The 17332-nt window shown below is 44.7% G+C and overlaps 1 protein-coding gene and 1 pseudogene across 9 annotated transcripts in view; both read left to right on the top strand.

Annotated features, from left to right (window-relative positions):
- The window catches only part of DGKG (diacylglycerol kinase gamma), a 214507-nt gene that overhangs the window by 1710 nt on the left and 195465 nt on the right, over window positions 1-17332 (top strand). The window lies entirely within an intron of this gene.
- On the top strand, window positions 14194-15425 carry LOC133751388 (RNA 3'-terminal phosphate cyclase-like; annotated as a pseudogene).

Here is a 17332-nt window from a genome sequence, read left to right as displayed (position 1 = left end):
CTGAGGGGTGCGCGTCCAGAATCACTTGTGGGGCTTTCGCAAACTCCATCGGTCCACCTCACCCTGCATATCCTGAGATTTTGTTTTGTTTTTCCTCTCAGGATGAATGGACTAAAATTTGGGGAGGGGGCTCCGGAGTTCTGGAAAGCCCTACAGGTGATTCTGACGCGCCCTCCTCATCCCCGCCATCATTGCAGTGGAAAGCATGGGACGGGAGCGAGGAGACGCCTCCCAGGGGTGAGGGAGTCAGCTGAGGAGGTGGGGGTGGCGGTGGGCAGCCCCCGCCCCCGGGCGTCCCCGCGGCAGGAGGGTCTGCGGCAGCGCGCGGCGGGTTGTGGCGGCGCCGCAGTGGCGCGCGGGAGCGCTGCGAGCCCGTGGGCGCGCTCGCAGGGGCCGCGCGGTGGTCCCCGCCGCTTCTTTATCCTACGATGACCTCGCCGTCGGCAGGAGGGCTTGGGAGGGCTGCTCGTCTTTCTGTCACCCCAGGGGCGTGGGGGACGCACCTTGAATCTGGAGGTGTACAGCGGTCACCTCCAGACGTGATGAGGGACAGCGGTCAGGCCAAGGACCGGAAACTGCCCCTGTGGTCCGGGTCGGGGAGATGGACTTGGTTATTTCAGTGCCTGGGATTCTCTGTTTATAAAATACAGACCCACTTGCTGGAGCATAGGGCACCCTCGTTGTGGATGAAGGACATCAGATCGAAGGGCGCAAATGTCAAGGTGCGGTCAGGAACGCACGAACGCACGCACGCGTGCGCACCGCCCCCCCCCCCCCACTCTATGCCCCCAGTTCCAGGGATGTGTACTAACGTGGGAAGTACTTCGCTGGTTGTCACGCTAAAACGGGCTATATTTGCCAGAAGTTCCGCTCTGAATATAAATTATGCCTATTAAATACGCTGCAAGGAAGCTAACTTCCCTGTTGTACTCCTGATCCAGGTCTTTTTTTTTTTTTTTTTTTTTTTTTTTTTGGCCTTAGGTCCAGAACTATAGGCGTTTTAAAGGTTATTTTTCTGGGAAGGGTCTGGGGATGTGAGATGAGTAGATGACTATTTTGTACCTTACAATTTTATGTAGTGTTTGGTTCCTATCAACCAAGACATGGAGAGAAAATAACCTACAGAGTACCTTGGAATCTCGACTCCCAGAGATGGGAGAGACTGCTAAGATCCTCAGTTCCAGCTTCTCCCAACACAACAGGACAGGTGGCGAGGAGCCCTTCCACCGGGCCCCTCCCAGAGTGGGCGGGGCTATGCTTGTGTGGGGCTCTGCCAGGGGAGCAGACCAGACAGCCTGCTGGCAGAGTTGGGCACTGAGGCTGGCGTCTGGATGCTCCCCTCGAAGGGAATGTGGAAGAGAGAAGAAAAGTGTCATTTCACGGTCGTGAAGCTTTGTTTAGAAAACAAATCTTACTGTGTTATCACAGATCATTGTGATACACTCCTCTCTTATAGAAGTGACTCATGTTCAGTGCAGAAAATTTGGGAAGTTAAAAAGTACACAAAGAATCAAACAAATTGTCCACAGTTCCTCTACTCAGAACTCACACTGCTAACATACTGGCATATTTTCTTTCCATTTATTTTTATGCCTTGAAATCATACAATCCATGGAGAGCCAGCATTTTATTGGGTACCTAATAAGCATCCTTGGCAAAAATAAGTATTTGATATTCATAATGCGATTTAATCCTTGGAAGTGCCCAGAAGTAGGTCTTCTTATTAGCAACCTCATTTTTCCTAGTGTTTCGTACAGTTCGGATGACTTACCCAAGTTACAGAACTAGCACACAGCAGAAGCAAGATTCCAACTCAGGCCCTCTGGCTCCAAAGCATGGTTGCTCAGCCTTTGCAGCTATTGTACCTTTGCTGCTCTTCCTCTAGCGGAAGTCCTTCCTGAGCCTCACTTTCATGCCTGCATGTTTCTACATCCTTGATCACTTCAGTTGTTTCCTATCTTTAGCAACTACAAATAACTCTGGGCAAAGTCGTTACTGCACACTTTTCAATTACTTCCTTTGGCTAGATTCCCAGAAGTATAATCACTGGGCCAAAGGGCATGCTTGTCTAAGGCTCCCAATATACACGAGAAGTCACTTTTCCAAAGGGCTATACCAATTTACACTTAACAGGGGACCCTAGTGACTCAGGAAAGCTAGGGCTTCATACCACATGAGCAAATCTCAACCTCTTGGAAGAAAAAATGATACCTCTCATCCTGCCTTTTTTTTTTTTTTAAAGAAAAGGTTTATTTGTTTATTTGAAAATCAGAGTTACAGAGAGAAAGGGAGATAGATAGATAGAGAGATCTTACACCTGCTGGTTCACTCCCCTAATGGCTGCAACAGCCAGGGCTGGGCCAGGTCAAAGCCAGGAGCCTGAAGCTTCATCCAGGTCTCCCACAAAGGTGGCAAAAGCCTAAGTACATGGGTCATCTTCTGCCTCTTTTCCCATGCCATTTGCAGGGAACTGGGTCAGATGTGAAGGAGTAGGGACTTGAACCGACACCCACATGGGATGCCAGCATCACAGGCAGAGGTTTTACCCACTCTGCCATGATGCCTGTTTATACACTCATCCTGTTTTATACATTCAAGTGTGATTGGGGAAACCCCACCATATAAAGCTATACCTATTGTGTGTGTGGGTGAGTAAGTGTGAGCTACAGAATCCTCTGACCGGATGTCACTTATCATCTTTGAACAAATCAAACTGTTGTGTGAGATAGAGCAATGCACGTACCATCCCACTCTTCACACAGTAATTATAACTTTTACTTTTATGAATGGGCATCACCATCACTGTCAGATTCAGCAAGATCACAAAAGAGTAACAGCTTCATCACAAACTGACCAGTATATTCACCGAGCTGCTCATTTATAGCAAGTATCAGCAACCAAGTTCATCAGACCAAAACATTTATTCAAGGTTAATAACTGCTAAAACAAAAAGATAAAAAAATAAGAATATACAAATCATTCAAAAAATGTCCTCAGATAGGAGAAAATACGACTGGTAGAAAAGTGATTGGATCAGGCAATGCCAAAAAAAAAAAAAAAGCACAGAAGGGGAATTTGCTAAGAAATCAAATTGGCTGTAGTTATAGGTTTTCCCTAGTGCACTGCTGGCTTTGTAGCTACCTCTGCCACCAGCACTGGGGTTTGTAGCTCTGGAAAAGAATCTGCTGTTGTGCATGGAGTAAATATCAGCTGAGCCCCGGCTCTGAGACCTGCTTAGGCAATGAATGCTCAACTCAGGTCCTAAAACATTCTGGGAAGTCCTCCTCTACTGCCCATCTGGGCTACAAACCCCTCAGCTGAACTGACCTGTGCACACTTCCCTCACTTATTTGCATATCCTACTAGACAGAGTTGGTGCCTGATTCTTGCTTGTGTCCCCACACCTAAGACAGTGCCGCTGCGAAGTCGACAGTTACATGTGATGAATGAACAAACAAGAGCGCAGTGTGTGTGCTTTTCCCTCCATGCACCTTCAGTCTGCCCAGGCTCTGCAGGCTCGGAAATGTACCGGAAAAGTGTCTAGAGCTGTGTTGTTTATTTTCACATAGGAGTCTTTCCGTGTTCATTTCAATCATCAATATTAAATGAAATCGAAAAGTTCTTCAGTTGCTTTAATCACATTTGCGGCACTGACATGTCACACGTGGCCTCTGGCTACCACCTTGGAGAATGCCCATACAGAACATTAACAAGTTCAAGTGCACTGTGCTGTTTAGAGTGTCAGCAAGGGGTCTGTTTGTGATGTCGTATTTTCCACCATATCCTCTGCACTGGGACAGTGCCTGGCCCAGAGAAGTTGAAGAGAAAAAGAGGCGGGCTGGTTGGCAGTAAAAGCAGTTGTTGTCATGTTAACTGTGGCATTTATAGGGCCCCTACTCTGTCCCATATTGTACTATATTTTATATGCATTATCTCACTTAATGTTTACTGCATCACAAGCTTCATCTCGCAGTCGAGAAAGCTGAATCTCAGGAAGTTTGAGTCATTTGGTCGTGGTTGCAAAGCCAGCAGGAGAGACTGGGTTTCAAACTCAGGTCTGTGTGATTTCAAAGCATACACTCATAACACTGTTGCTTGATTGCCTTTATAATTACTGTATGTGATGACGTTGGTGTGAACTGCCACCATCTTGGCGTCCGAGGAAATCAGAGAAAGGTTGACGCTGGAGGCTTTCCCAGGGAGGTGATTGGTATAAATTGTGAACGTGAATGGCATTTCAAGAGTGCAGAATTTTGCCCAGGCCTATTTCCCGAATGGGTGATGTAGGAAGAAAGAAACCCACCACCCACGGAGTGACCTGACCCAAAGACCAAAACCCAGGAAGGCAGGTGAACCAACTGCCAGTGGTTGTTTCTGTTGGTGAGTCCTGTCACCAGCGTTAGTGGCTTGGCCAGGATCCTGGAGCCCATTAGTGGTATCATCTGGTTGTTGATTTCCCGGCTGCAGGTGCTCTTTCCGCTGCCGCGCCTGCTGCTTGCTCCAGTGCCCTCACTCTCATTACCACCCTTGGCCCAGTTTTCTCTAACTTCTGTGTTCTTGGGGAATCAAATGCAAGATTTCAGGGCAGGCCTAATGAGCACAGAGAAGAATGCGATTATCACCTCCTTCATTCCACTTTTCCTGTTTCTATTCAAACCCTTTAAGGTCTGATTATGAATCTGTACCATGATTGTTAAGCTTAGTATTAACCAAAATAACCCAGCCTTATTTTCCACTTGCCTTTGAACTGTATCACCCACCCTTCCCCCCAAGAGATGACACCTGCGACCCCTGGGAACAGAGACTTTCCATTTATTCCTCATGTTATCTTGTTCCATGCATTCTATCTTGCCAGCTTTCCAGACATTTCTGGTGTGATTTTGTCATCGAGTGAATTTGCTGTCATTTCCAGCCATTTTCCAGCCATCCCTGAATCTGACTGAACACAGCCTCTTCAACTGAGTCAATGAAAGTAATGAACTGTGGATTCTGAGGCATTCCAGCATTTGCTTTCCACAGAGAGATACTAATTAAATAATTAATACCACTGTTTTAGGAAACTGATTCAGCTTGTACTATCATTCAGCCCATATTTCTTCATCTTTTTCTTGATGAAGTCTAGATATTAGCACTGGTATTGCCACTGTCCAATAACCCTGTCAAAGAAGCAGTTGTGTTGGTTTTGAAATAAACTGCCCATGTTGGTTCTTAGAGATCATGACTTCAGTTCTTTTTTTTTTTTAAGATTTATTTATTTGAAAGGCAAAGTTACATCAAGAGGAAGGGAGAGGGAGAGTCAGAGAGAAAGATCTTCCATCTGCTGGTTCACTCCCCAGATAGCTGCAATGGCCAGAGCTGGGCCAGGACAAAGCCAGGAGCCAGGAGCTTCTTCTGGGTCTCCCACGTGGGTGCGGGAGCCCAAGAACTTGGGCCATCTTCTACTGCTTTCTTAGGCACATTAACAGGGAGCTAGATTAGAAGTGGGGCAGAGGCCGGCACCGTGGCTCAACAGGCTAATCCTCTGCATAGCGGCGCCGGCGCACCGGGTTCTAGTCCCAGTCGGGGCGCCAGATTCCGTCCTGGTTGCCTCTCTTCCAGGCCAGCTCTCTGCTGTGGCCCGGGAGTGCAGTGGAGGATGGCCCAAGTGCTTGGGCCCTGCACCCCCATGGGAGACCAGGAGAAGCACTTGGCTCCTGGCTTCGGATCAGCGTGATGTGCCGGCCGCAGCGGCCATTGGAGGGTGAACCAACAGCAAAAGGAAGACCTTTCTCTCTGTCTCTCTCTCTCTCATTGTCCACTCTGCCTGTCAAAAAAAAAAAAAAAAAAAAGAAGAAGTGGGCAAAGTGGGCAGCCAGTACTTGAACCAGCACCCAAATGGGATGCCGGTACAGCAGGTGGCATTGGCTTAACACACTAGACCACAGTGCCGGCCCCATGACTTCAACTCTAAAAACTCACTCAACTAGAGGGTGTTGTGGCACAGTGGGTTAAGCCTCCATTTAGGACACCTGCATCCAACATCAGAGTGCTAAGTGCTAGTTCAAGTCCCAGCTACTCTACTTCTGATCCATCTGCCTGCTAATTCTTCTTGGCAGGCAGCAAACAATGGCTCAGGTACTTGTCCTGGACCACCCACATGGGAGACCTGGATAGAATTCCAGGCTCCTGGCCTCAGCCCCCCAGCCTGGGTGTTGTGAGCATTTTGACAGTGAACCAGAGGAAATGACTTTCAAGTAGATGAAAATAGAAATATTAAAAAAATAAAAGCTCATTTCAGAATGTTTCCAGGGATTGACACCAACCCCTCAAGTTAAGAAATTTATTACAAATTATTGTTTACATAAAAAAGAATTATATTTGCATGGAAGTGGTGGTGGTGGTGGTGATGGTGGTCGTGATGTAAGGTAGGGATAATAGTGGAGGTGGTGGTAGAGGTGACTTCCTTTCTCTGTGCTTCTGGACAGATTAAGGAGCAGGGTCCAGTTACCTCAAGTGCATGTTGCTCCAGCACCCAGGAATGCTATTCAGTTAGGATAAGGGATGTGTATACATTTTTGATAGATCTGGGAGTTTCTAGAGTCATGGGAAATGGATCAAGAAAGGAATGAAGAGAGCACTTGGTTCCACAGGGGAAGAGACCCTGCTTGGGGTTTCACAGCCAGGGCAGGAGCAGGACCTCGCCACTCTCTGACCAGTGCTTTCTCCGGAGCATAACTCCTTCTTTCCACCTTCATTTCTAAAGAAGCTTAAGGCTTTGTTTTCTGCAAAAGTGTGCATTTCTCCTCTTGGAATTAGCCTGTTAAGTCTGATGCCTCCAGGAAAGATTCTTTCCTGGGGTCGTGATGTGAGCCATCCGTGATCTTTCTCAGTCTGATCACAGCTGTGTGAAGCAGGCTGTGTGGATGTCACCAGCCCCACTCCACTTGTGTGGCTTCACCACACTGAGGCTGTGAGATCTAGAAAATCTTCCGTGGCAAGAAAAGGAGTGAAAGAGCAAAGCTCAGTGGCCACACGGCAGCAGGCAAAGCCCAGCCTGTCTGCCCAGATAACCATTTGGACCCAAAGCTCCTTTCTCTGTGGTCTCCTTGTGGGGTTTTCTCCTCTCTTAGGACATAAATGGTGCCATCCTGACGGCTGATCTGGTGTCAAAGCTCCAAGTCTCCAGAGGTTAGCCTTGCTGCTCTGACCCTTGGATGCTAAGGTGCTTGAAATTCTTGGGCCTGAATGTCTTCGTTCCCTGCTGCACGTTTGTACCTGTCTGCTCTGGGAAGTGTCCCGTGGCACTTCTCCAGCTGCCTCAGTAACCCACTTTTCAGTTAAAGTTAATGAACTAGAGATGGCTCTCTCCCTCTCATAGAGAGCCAGGGTGTCCCTTATGAGCCCCACAAAGTGGGTGTTCTCATCCAGCCCCCCACACTCCCCATCCTCAGGTCTCACCAACAAGGCTGTCATGGTTCCCAGTCCCTGGCTCTAAGATACCCGCTAGTGGGAGTCAGTCTGTTCCTTTTTTTGTTTGTTTGTTCTGGTGTATCCAGAAGGCTTTGGATGATCATAAAGTGATCTTTGCCAACTATTAGGAAGCCTGTGGTCATATGTTCCTATAACTGGGGAAAGTCTGGATTTACCCAAAAACCCACACGCTTCCTAAGTCATGCAAACCATGGCAAATGTACTCCTGAGGAGACACACTCAATGTTTTAGCCAATATTACATCAGCAAACACATCATGAGCACCCACTCTGTGGTAGGCATGGGACCAGTTTCTGAGGATAAGGCCAAGTAGGCTTCTGGGAACTGGTTGAGCAGAGGCAGAAACAAGTAAGATGAACCTTATCTTCAAATGAAAGCTGGGAAGGGTCACCTCCCCAGCCTCAAAAGATGTTGAACCAAGGAAGCCTGGCAGTACTCTCAGGAGTAGATGAGCTTGAACTGGAATTTAAGGAATTAGTAGAAGTGAAGCAAAGGAGTATGGGTAATATTCAATCTAGAAAGAGGAAGCGGTGTAAGCAAAGGCTCAGAGGCAGTTCTTGTTGTCTACAGCGTTGCTGGAACAAAAACGAGTTGGGAAGGGCTGAGGGATGAACCTGGAAATGTGGCACAAGCTGAGCTATGGAGATCCTATCTTCAAAGTTAGAGTATGGATTCTTCTTCCAGACAGTGGGGTCAGTGTGCGGACTGCATGGTCAGATGTTAGCATGAGAACAATGCCTCAGGCTGCAGGGCTGAGACAGAGGGTTTGGGGAGCAGGGCTGCCCAGGAGAGGCTTTTGTGGGAGTTCAGGTGGTGTGAGGGCTGAGCAACAGACTCAGGAACGAACTAGAAATTGAGTGGATGTGGGGGAGTGAGGAAGGCAGAGGAACCAAGGGTTCTTATCTTGTGTGCCTGGGAAGATAGTAGGTTCATCACCCGGGAGTGGAAGAACAGGGGCAGGAGTGGGGCTACATCAGGCGTTCATTCCAGGACATGCTAAATTTGAGGTGTCTGTGAGATACCCTGATGGAGATGTGGTTAGATGTGGATAGATGAGCTGTGTCGCCAGAGGCACAGGTGAAGTCATCAGTGTGAGTGGCAGGTGAAACCAGGAAAGGCTGTAAGATTGCAGGAGAGTTGATTTTCATTTATCTTGATAGATGTATTGCTAGTACTTTTTTCTTTTTTCTTTTCTTTTTTTTTTTTTGGAGAGAGTGAGTGAGAAAAGGAGAGACAAGGGATGGGGGGGTGGGGGGTGGGAAGAGACAGGGATAGTTTTCCCATCCACTGCTTTATTCCACAAATGCCCACAATGGCTGGGAACCAAAGCCAGGAGCTGAGACAGGGACTCAACCTGGAATCAGGAGTGGAGGCAGTACATCAGCCCAGACACTCAATGTGGGATGTGGGCATCGCAACAGATATTCCAACTGCTAGGCCAAAAACCTACCCCTGTGTTGCCAATATCTGAAAGATTCATATCCAGGAGACCTATGTAAAATTTATTTATTTATTTGACAGGCAGACAGAGAAAGAGAGATAGAGTTCCCATTGACTGATTCACTCCCCAGATGCCTGCAACTGCCAGGGCTGGGCTAGGGTCAGAGCCAAGAGGTGGAAACTCAATCCAGGTCTCCCACATGAGTGGCAGGAACCCAATGACTTAAGCCATCACCACCATCTCCAAGGTATGACCTGGCAAGAAGCTGAGCCAGGAATTGAACTCAGGTGCTTCAGTGTGGGAGCCATGAATCTTTTCCAGCCTTCTAACACCTAGGCCAAATCCACATCCCTCTTTAAAAGGCAAAAAAAAAGTCTCACATGGAAAAATTCTCACAGCTTGGACAGTAGGTTGCAGATGCAGCTGGTCCAGTGTTTGCTTATGCCAAATGCATGGTCAAGCCAGGCGTTTGCAGAAGCACTTGTATTCCTCTTCCACATCAGAGCTTCATGTGTTTGTAAGCATCACCCTTCTCTCTAAGCCGGTGATCCTCAACTCCAGTTAAATGTCACCTGAGGAGCTCTGATATAATGCCACTTGGAAGGCCCATTTCCAAGATGCTAATTTAATTGGTCTAGAGTGAAGGCCTGAGTCAGAGTATTTTTTTTTTTTTTTAAGTCTCACAGTGGCCAAGTTAAGAACTATTGTTAAGGAAGAAATTTCCTCAATGTTTCTTCAAACTGCAAGATTTTAAATTCCTCATCTCCTGTGCAAATCTCCTATGTATGCATTACAATTTCCCCAAAAACCACTTTACAGTGTCAGAACCTAAACTGGACCTGCATGTCAACCCTGGTCTTGCTTGCAAAATATTCCCGTCTTTGCACTCAGCAGAAATTTCTCTCTCATGCCTGCAACACTCGTGGGAAATTTTGTCCAATATTCCTGCGTTTATAACCATAGCCTATCACGTTTCTGTGAGTTGCATAGCTAATATACCTGTCAAGATGTAAGAATCACCTGCTATGATCTCCTCTTAGAGAACCTTGGTCAATCCTTTGCTTTCTCTTCTAAGCACTCATAAGTCACCACTAAACCCAGCAATTCTCGCATTTTTTAAAATAACCTTATCTTTTAATTCCATTTTCCATGAATTTTTTTTAGAAAAGATTTTATTTAGAAGGCAGAGTGATAGAGAGAAGGAAAGTAAGAGAGAGAGAGAGAGAGAGACAGAGACAGAGACAGAGAGACAGAGAGAGACAAAGACTGAGATTTTCCATTTGTTGGCTCACTCTCCAAATGTTCACAATGGCCAGAACTGATCCAGGCCAAAGCCAGGAGCTTCATCTGGGTCTCCCACATGGGTGATAGGGCCCAAGAACCTGGGCCATCTTCTGCTGGTTTCCCAGGCCATTAGCAGGGAGATGAATTGGAAGTGGAGCAGCCAGGACTTGAACCAGCGCCCTCCCAACATGGGATGACAGCATCACAAGCAGCAGCTTACCCACTGTACAACAGTACCATGCTTTGGAATTCCTGGAGGTTTGTAATACGTCATGGATTCTCATGCTCTCTCCACGGAGACTGATTCAGAGATGTGGGAGGGGGTCCCAGATCCAGTATTTTTTACCTGCTCTGAAACATACACACTTTTTTTTTAAAATATACACACTTAGCTCATATTCCCTCACCCCAGTTTTTATCAGAATAACCAAACTGGTTTATAAATATTTGGGGATATCTATTACAGAGCTGACAACCAGAAAAGAATACCAATGTAATCCACGTGTCAGAAAGGTAGTCAGCGTTCTGTCGTGAAGAGTGTACACAGAAGTGCATTGAGGGAAAGGTTAACCCACTCACGAGTCTGCAGGGTGGCAGTCAGTTAGCCTGGGAATTAAATGGAAGAGACTCCTACAAGAATTCCACCAGCATCTCCTGAGTTCATGTGGCAGGGCCAAACTGAATGGGAGAAAATGCTTTGCTTACAAATCATGTATCTGATCAGGAATTAATGTCCAGATTTTATAGGGAGCCCCCAAAATTCAACAACACAAAAACCAAACAATATTGTTCAAAAATGGACAATGGGTGAGCATTTGGCGCTGTGGTTAAGACGCTGCTTAAGATCCCACATTCCATATTGGAGTGCCTGAGTCTTGGATTGGCTCCAATTCCAGATTTCTGCTGATAGGCACCCTGGAAAGCAGCAGTACTTGGGTCCTTGCTACTCACTCAAGGTGAGTTCTTGTCTCCTGGCCTTAGTGTGGCCCAGCCCTGGCTGTGGTGGACACTTGGGGAGTGAACCAGAAAGTGGGAGATAGTTCTCTCTTCCTCATTCTCTCTTTTCCCCTTCTCTCTCCTTCTGTATCTCTGCCTTTGAAATAAAGAAAATAAATAAAAATAAAAATTTTTAATAATGAAATGAGTGAAAAGTGGAAACTAACTCAACACATTAAATGTATCCATACAGAATTTTTTTCAGGAAAAAAAAAAAGAAATGCACAATATGTTGCAAGAAAAATATAGAGAAACATTTTCCTAACTTTAGTTTAAAATAGTTCATGATGTACCAGGAGAGAAATTAAAGGTGTATTCTGGTGAAAGTTATCAATTATAAGGATAAGACATATTGGTATGAAATCTGAAAAACAATGTTTTATTTTCAGAGAAAAAAATAAGCAATATCAGACATTCTGCAACTCTCAATATCAGAATAAAGTTGAGGTATGGTTTTAGAATTTTGGGATGGTGGGGCTGGTGTTCATGGCACAGTAGGTTAAGCTGTGGCTTGCAATGCCAGCACACTAAGTCAGAGCACAGGTTTGAGTCCCAGCTATTCCAGCTCCATGCTAATGCATGTCTAGGAAAGCACCAGGAGATGGCCCAACCCATGTGGGAGACCCCAATTAGGGAGTGAAACAGCAGATGGAAGATCTCGCTCTTTCTGTGTCTCTCCCTCTCCCTCTCTGCTCTGACTTTCAAATAAATAAGATAGAAGTCTTTGTTTTTAATTTTTGAGATAATAAAAGTATGACCCAGAGTTCTGCATTGAGGAGTACATGAAGTATAAGGAAAGATATTCTCAGACAATAAAGTACCCAGAAAATAGGCCCCTGAAGTCCTGTACTGAGAATATTTACTCACAATGTTCTAGTCAACAGGGAAATTGATATGCATAACATTTGTGAAGGGAAAAGCTGTGAGATGATAGATAACAAGGAGAGCAAGGAAACCACCCAAACATAGATTTAATGTTTAAATGTTATTAATATGGTCATGACACCTTGCAGCTGCCAACGAACATTCTGAAAAAGGAAGATACATAAGTTTAATGATAACCTGGATCTGACAACTCAGATGCTCAAGAAAAAAGTCCTTGAAGCACTAAGACTCTCGTTTCTTCTCTAGGAAATGTTGAATATGGATTGTTAGCATAGAGAAATATGTTTAAATACATTTTTAAATGAGAAAAAGTAGGTAATATGAAAGTAAAACTGCCATATCTAACTTCAAAATTAGGAGGAAAATTTGCAGCATGATAACCAAGATTAAAAACTAAACATGGAAATAGCAAGGAAACATAAAAATAGAAAGCATAAGATAAGATGATAGAAGTGAGGTCAAACATACTTATCACATTAAGTGTGAATGGCTTAATGATTTCTATTAAAAGACAAAAAGCCATGGACTGAGGAAAAAACAACTCTAAATATATGCTGTTTTAAACAAAATGGGACAGAAAGAGGAAAAAAAAGAAAGGGCAAGGTTATACAAGGCAAATGCAAACCAAACAAAGAAGAGAGGACAATATTAATATTAAGGTAGAATTCAGTCCAGAAAATGTTAAATGTGAGTGAAATAATCCATTAACAGACATAATATTCATGAATGTTTTCGTTCTGAGTAACAACCAAGGTACAGAAAATAAAACTACTGAAGCACAACCATAGAGGGAGACTTTAACCTACATCTACCAATCTTCATGTTGGTTGTGTGACAAAAACAAATTAATATACAGAGAATGGGCACTGGGAAGCATCAGGTCCTTGACTCTGTTTCAAGAGGGAATTCAGGAGTGAGCTGGAGAATAGCAAATAGTGAGTAGCATTATTTGAGAAAGCAAAGACACACTCCACAGAGGGGCCTACTCAGAGGGGAGCGGCCCATCTCTGTGCTGTGCTCCACATTACTGGGTTGTTTATGAAAGGGGAGGTACATTCTAGTAAGGGGGAGCAACAGGCATGATTTTTCTGGGAAGTAGGTGGAGACTTTCCATGGAATCACGGCTTTTTGCTCCTTGTAGGGGTCAGTGTTTCTTGGTGGGTCATTTAGCATACTGAGATATTACAATGAGCATGTTGTGAGCTGTACCTCAGTCTAAATCAGCCTTGGACCCCTAAACTAGTATGGTCCTGGCAGGGGTCTGTTTATCTTCAGAGCAAGGGGAACCAAACTCAAATCCTATAGGTCTTGAGATAACAGGAAATATTATCTCCAGGTGGCTCAATTGCTTCCTCTGCTTCTCTCAGAACTTTAAGGCTATAAGGAACTTGGTGGAATGGACACATACGGAAGTTTACAGTTTAAAATGAATGCATATATATCTTTTGTTCTTAAAGATTTTATTTATTTATTTGAGAGGTAGAGTTACAGACATTGAGAAGGAGAATCAGAGATAAAGGTCTTTCATCGGTTGGTTCACTCCCTAAATGGCCGCAATGGTCTGAACTGCACCAATCCGAAGCCAGGAGCCAGGAGCTTCTTCCAGGTCTCCCATGCAGATGCAGGAGCCCAAGGACTTGGGCCATCTTCCCCTGCTTTCCCGGGCCACAGCAGAGAGCTGGACTGGAAGAGGAGCAGCTGGGACTAGAACATGCGCCCATATGGGATGTCGGTGCTGCAGGCAGAGGATTAACCTACTGTGCCACGGCTCCGGCCCAGAACGCGTATATATCTACCACAATGCTTATGAAATGTTGAGATATTTTGATTCCATCATAAAGAAAATTGTGATACATTCCAAAATGTAGAAATTGTTCTGTCAGTAAGGAGGTGTGGGGGGGTAGAAGTCTCTTTTTCTTATTTGAATAATTTCAGATTAATGTTCAATGCTTTATATTTGTACAGGGTACCATGCAACATTTCAACACATACACACAGCAGAAATCAATCCCACCAAGCAATTTCCCTTTCCATTTCCTTGTCTGTGTGCTTTCTGCCACTCTGCTGAGGCTTTGTTGGGCACCAAGACACCTTCCCTGGGGGTCAGTAGTGGGATAATGGAAGGGGCTGGCCAGACCCTCAGGATATCTGAGCCTTCCCTTGTGGGTACAGAAGACCTGGAGGTCCACAGCACACCAGGTCTGAGAATCGCAGGACAGGAAAGGATCCTGAGGTGTGTTACTCCAGCTTTCTGTGAACTCTCAAGGAAGCTGCAATATGGCCAGAATTGCTGGTGTGAAGAGGAAAACGCCTTGACACTGGACCTTGATTTTTCTGCCTGGGAAACCAGCCATGCCACTAGATAAGTTTCAGTTTTATAAATTTATCATAGAATGTAGGGCTCTGGGTGGTTTGAATGTGCATATATTTATCAACATTTGTGTGAAATGGAAATGATTTCAAATTTGTGTGTTGGGCAACTGGAGGGGGCAGAAGTTGGCTCAAGAGAAATCATCAAAGATAGAGGCCACACAGCAGATTCCAAGACAGCGGGAGTGGACCTCTGGGATGCAGATCTCAGTGCCCTGTGTCGTCTTGGCTACTTCTCCATCAGACTTTGTCAGGGGGTGCAGTTAATGGCAGATGCCACTGCAGATCTTCAAACAGGGATGGTTTACAAGCCAATCCCTGAAAAATTTGCTTTCACATTCAACTCTGACTTTAAAATGAGGGGCTGTTACCCAAAAAGGGGAAGTGACATGATTGTCCGAATATCACTAGTTAAAAAAATTGAATACATCAAATCTGCTGACAGTGATTCTGTGACTAAGATATGAGAGGGCTTTTGTTGCTGGTGTTATACTATTTAAAGCAGGAAAAAATACAGTAGTGGCAGCCATGAGATGCATGAGAAAAGAGATCAGAGATCTGTAGGTTAACATTGAGTCTCTTCAGGAACCTAGAGGCCAAGTATTTGGCAATGGAAATGAGATAATCATTATTGCTTAGACATCCACTGGATGTTTGTTTGCTCACTTAGTAAATGTGGTTTAAGTGCAGACAAAGCTGGAATTGATGTCACTTAAATGCTCTTAGCAAATCTTGGGCATAAGCGTATTGCACATTGAGTATCTCCAGGAGAAGCAGTTTGTTTTTGTGACACTTGGCTAATGGAGTTTCCAGAATAAAAAAGGACCATACACTCCATACACAAAGTGCCATACATTTTGCTGAACAACTAGCAATACCTAAATTTACAGCAAAGAGATTAAAAGATGAAAAAGATGCTTATAAAGACACCTACATCACTTAGCACCAAGGAATTGGGATGACAAACCCAAACCAATAGGATAGTTGCTTCTGATACCTAAATGATATCACTTATTGAAGGACTTGATAGAAATTTAGAAGTGAAGTATGGTGTTCTAAATGTGGCAAGAGTGCTTCATCAAATTAATCTTACTTTGAATATCTCTTAAGTTAGGAACAATAAAATGTAAGAGTTGATGTGTAGTATGATCCCTGATTTCAATATTAAAGTATTGAAATACAATACTAAAAAAAAAACCAAAACTCTGCAGTAGAGTCACTCTAAGGTAATGTGTTTTTGAAATTTGTTGTAGGTCTAGGACCTGTGCACATCCACTTACCACTATTGATTCAGCATTCAGTGAGAACAAGACCAAAGACCTGTTATTTGATAAACACCAAGTCTACAGAACCCTTTCTTATTTAAGAATGAGAAGAGTAAGACTAAAGGAACTAAGAAAATGCAAGATTAGGAAGTAAACAATAGCATACAGAATGAAAATGAGCTACTTCAACTGGACCTCAAGTTGTGGAGTGGGATGAGTGTCCACAGCTGGATTTATTTCAAGTTCTTGTCTTCTGTGAGAGATGAAATCAAAGTAGAGACATGGATAAAGTGCAAGGGAGGTGGGAGCGTGATTTGTTTAGAGTTATAGTATACATTCAGAAGTGAATGTGGGCAGCCTCCCTCCATGAGGAGAAAGGGAGGAATCTACTGGCACAGCTGTTGCCCCTGCTCCTATGCCCACCCAAGTCCAGATTGCCCCCTTTGTGGGTAGGCGGTAGTACCCTAACTAAATATACAAATGGGGCAGAGTTTGGGTAGGGTTCAGTGTGCATGGTTATTTCTGGGAAGGTTTCATTGTGTCTCTGAGTGGAGTTCAACATACATGTGGTCATCATGGCTTCATCTGCATGAAGGAGGAGGCTCAGGTGCACCTTGGGAAAGTGGATGTGCCTGATCAGCCTGGAAGGAGTGGGATTTTAGCAGTGCAGGATATGGCAAGGAGATAGCTGGCAGCCTCTCAGTCCTTTGTTCACTAACTTGCTCCTCGCCTATCCCATATTATCCCCCCACCCCACCCCCAGCCAAAAGATTTTTCACTCTTTCATCTTTGTGGGAGGTCAAGGGAGGAAGATCCATCTCCATATCTTCTTCATGCTGAGTCAGGGCATGGTCCCTGCCTGTTCAGGGAACAAAAATCCCTTGCTAACTTACCTAGAGATTCTGTCTCAGGAACCAGAGGATTGCCACCAGTTGTTGGCAATGGCTGGAGTCCCTGCATGACCATAATTTCAGTGAGAACCTGTAGAATTCTGAAAGAGGTAAGTTTGACAGTGAGGTTGAACACAATTGTGAAAAGAAAAAAACAAGGGTGGGTTTCCATGTATGAAAGGGGAAAGTGCTTCCTATGGCTTCCCAGATCAGGGAAGCTGGTGGGCTTCCCTTGCCAATATCATAGAACCATTTAGCTTGATTATAAATCTCTTTTCATGAGCACATTGTTGTTATAGTAAATGTAGTAGGTTCCATTAGTCACTGCACATACTTCACCTTGCTCTATCCGTAGATACTCTAGGGCTGGTTGTCCATGACCACTATGGCTAAGGAACTTACAGATTTTCATAGTTACTGCAGAACCTGGCAGAGTTGCTCAAGGCAGTAGACAGATTCCTTAAAGCAGCTTAATAGGATATAGCAAGATTTTCCCCCAATATGGTGGAAGAGTTTGCCTGCCAATACCAGCTACCTGAGAGAGTAAGAAGAGGCTGTGGGTAAAATAGATCAGCTAGAAAGTGAAACAGCTTTAATATCTCTCCCTACGAAGTGTATAACAAAAGCGACCATTTTACTTATGTTTTTGCTTTTTAAAGAAGTACTTGAAGTCCTCAACTGGTTCAGAAGAGTAGGCAGAATTATTCTGTGTGTACTTGTGAAAACTCAAG

The sequence above is a fragment of the Lepus europaeus genome, chromosome 2, assembly GCF_033115175.1.
Source record: "Lepus europaeus isolate LE1 chromosome 2, mLepTim1.pri, whole genome shotgun sequence".
Lineage (NCBI taxonomy): Eukaryota > Metazoa > Chordata > Mammalia > Lagomorpha > Leporidae > Lepus > Lepus europaeus.
The sequence above is the reverse complement of the archived record's forward strand: the minus strand, read 5'-3'. Positions and strand labels throughout refer to the sequence as shown.